We start from the raw sequence: 3,508 nt of genomic DNA on the forward strand, positions 1-3,508 counted from the left end.
AAACCCTACTCAAAATGCTATCATTATTGCTGATGATAGGGATAGAGTTTTAAGACAATATGTCGTGCAAATATTTCATGATCGTGATTCGGGTGTTGAGAAACCTAAAATTGAGGCACAATAGTTCGAGTTGAAGCCAGTCATGTTCTAGATGCTTTAGACAGTGGGCCAATTCAGTGGAATACCTACTGAAGATCCTCACCTGCACTTAAGACTATTCATGGAGGTAAACGATTCTTTCAAGTTAGCCGGAGTACCCGAAGATGTGCTATGACTAAAGTTGTTCCCATATTCTCTAAGGGACAGAGCTGGAGCTTGATTAAACTCATTGCCACCTAATTCAATTTCCACATGGCAAGAGTTAGCAGAAAGATTCCTCATAAAGTATTTCCCGCTTAGCAAGAATGCTAAGTTGAGGAACGAGATCACTTTTTTCCAACAAATGGATGATGAGTCCTTTTATGAGGCATGGGAAAGGTACAAAGATTATTACGGAAGTGCCCTCATCATGGAATCCCACATTGCATCCAACTTGAGACATTTTATAATGGTCTCAATGCTCACACGAGGATGGTAGTGGACGCTTCTGCTAATGGTGCTTTCCTTTCTAAGTATTATAACGAGGCTTATGAAATCATTGAGAGGATTGCCAACAACAATTATCAATGGCCAACCAATCGAGTAGCGTCAGGAAGACGAGTCGCTGGAATACATGAAGTAGACGCTCTCATTTCACACACATCTCAGGTATCCTCGATTTCCTCAATGCTTAAAACATTTACCACTAATGGGTTTAATAACTTTGCAACATAGCTATCGAATCAATTAGAAATGTATCCTGTGTCTATTGTGGGGAATGACATCTGTTTAAAGAATGTCCATCGGGCACAGAATCTTTGTATTACATGGGTAACTAGAACCAAAATCGAGGAAGGTAAGGACTAAAATCAATTCTTAAAACCCATCGTGGCGAAACCACCCTAATTTCTCCTAAAGTAACCAAGGGGCTGGACCCAGTAACACATACGCCCAACCTAGACCGACCCAGCCACCTATTTTTACCCAACAAGTTCAGAAACAACCTCAAGTTGAACCATCTAATGGCGTAGAAAACTTGTTGAAGGCATACATAGACAAAAATGATTCCTCAATCCAAAGCCAAGCAGCTACATTGAAAAACCTAGAAAACCAAATGGGTCAGCATGCAACTGAACTCAAAAACCGACCACAAGGTGCTTTACCTAGTTATATAGAGAATCTTAGGAATCCTGGGAAGGAGCATTGTAAAACGTTGACATGAAGAGAGGAATGACATTAGAGCCCAACACCGTCGAAGTTGAAGAGGAGCCAACTGATGCTCAAGACTCAGAGAAAGTTCAACCGAGTGTTGAAATTTCAGTTTCACCAAAACCTGAATCTGTAAAATTTGATAAGGTAACTTCTGAACCCGCTAATTCTGATAAACTAACAACTTCATTAGATGTAGAATTGCCACAGAACATGAATCAACCAGTTCCAGTGAAGAAGCCTCCACCACCCTACCCTCAAATACTTCAGAAGTAGAAGCAGGAAGTTCAATTCAAGAAGTTCCTAGACATACTCAAGAAACTTCATATCAACATTCTATTGGTTGAAGCACTTGAACAAATGTCGAACTACGTCAAATTCATTAAGGATATCCTGTCAAAAAATGAAGACTTGGAGAATTTGAGATGGTAGCCCTGACAAAGGAATGCAGTGCATATCTTCAAGACAAACTACCCCCAAACTTGAAAGATCTTGGATGTTTTACCATACCTTGCAACATTGGAGCAACATATTATGGTAAGGCACTATGTGATTTGGGTGTGAGTATCAACTTGATACCCACGTCAATATTTAGGAAGTTGGGGATAGGTGAAGTTAGACTTACTATAGTTACACTTCAATTAGCATATCGATCATTAGCACATCCAGAAGGAAAAATAGAAGACATATTGGTACGTGTAGAAAAATTTATTTTTCCTACTGACTTTGTTATTCTAGACTTTAAAGTAGACAAAGAAGTGCCAATCATCTTAGGAAAGACTTTCCTAGCAATGGAACGGACCTTTATTGATATGCAGAAGGGCGAGCTTACTATGCGTGTTCAGGACGATCAGGTAACATTTAATGTTTTTAAGTCTATGTGATTTCCTGACAAAATTTATGATTATTCTACAATGTCTGATTTATAGGAATTAATCATGGAAAAGGAACTCAACTATGTTGAGGACCCATTGGAGCAAAATTTGACATTAAACCTTCCAAGTGATGAAGAGGAGTATGAATACTTAGCTTTTCTAGAAGCTAATCAAAGAAAATTTAATCCGCAATCCCAGTTTGAATCTTTGGAGTTAGAGAATAGGGATTATGCCCAACCAAAATTGTCAATCGAGGAGCCATCTAAATTAGAACTGAAGGTACTTCCCTCGTATTTAAAATATGTTTATTTAGGTAACGCTTCTACTTTGCTTGTGATTGTTTCAGCGGGATTAATCGTTGAGCAAGAAGAGAAACTTATCCTAGTATTGAAACAATTCAAGAAGGCTATCAGATGGACCATAGCTAATATTCGTAGCATCAGTCCGTCTGTATGCATGCAAAAGATCATCCTGGAAGATGGCGAGAAAGGGACGATTGATGGAGAACGAAGGCTGAACCCCATTAGGAAGGACGTGGTAAAGAAAGAAATCATCAAGTGGTTAGATGCGAGTATAATTTACCCCATCTCAGACAGTTTGTGGGTAAGTCTAGTCCATCTCGTGCTAGAGAAAAGAGGTATTACGGTTGTAGAAAATGAAAATAACGAGTTGATACTGACTAGAATGGTTACGGGATGGAGAATTTGCATCGATTACTGGAAACTAAACAAGACGACTAGGAAAGATCACTTTCCTTTGCCATTTTTGGACCAGATGCTAGATAGACTCGCGGGGTGAGACTGTTACTATTTTATCGATGGATACTCGGGGTATAATCAGATTACAATAGCACCGAAAGATCAACACAAGACAACATTCACCTGCCCGTACGATGCATTTGCATTTAGATGCATGTCATTTGGTTTATGTAATGCTCCTGCTACATTTCAAAGATGTATGATGCCTAATTTTACTGACATGGTTGAGAAATACTTGGAAGTCTTTATGGATGATTTTTCAGTATTTGGAGATACATATGATGATTTCCTCGCCAAGGTACTAAGGCAATGCGATGAAACAAACCTCGTACTCAACTGGGAAAAGTATCATTTCATGGTACGAGAAGGTATTGTTCTAGGCCATCAAATAACAAGACATGAAACCGAGGTAGATAAAGCAAAGGTAGATGTTATCGAGAAACTCCCACCTCCAACATCTGTAAAGGGTGTTAAGAGATTTTTGGGCCACGCCAATTTCTATCAAAGATTTATTAAGGATTTCTCCAAAATTGCTAAACCTTTATACAAATTATTAGAGAAGTACACGATGTTCAAATTCAATGAGGA

General features: G+C 38.8%; 1 non-coding gene across 1 annotated transcript; it reads right to left on the minus strand.

The window, feature by feature from the left end:
- Positions 1-409: 409 nt before the first annotated feature.
- On the minus strand, positions 410-515 carry LOC128035753 (small nucleolar RNA R71). Its single transcript, XR_008192303.1, has one exon. It is a non-coding gene; the product is annotated as a small nucleolar RNA R71 (small nucleolar RNA).
- Between the last annotated feature and the right edge of the window lie 2,993 nt (positions 516-3,508).

Source organism: Gossypium raimondii, chromosome 12 (assembly GCF_025698545.1).
Source record: "Gossypium raimondii isolate GPD5lz chromosome 12, ASM2569854v1, whole genome shotgun sequence".
Taxonomy (NCBI): domain Eukaryota; kingdom Viridiplantae; phylum Streptophyta; class Magnoliopsida; order Malvales; family Malvaceae; genus Gossypium; species Gossypium raimondii.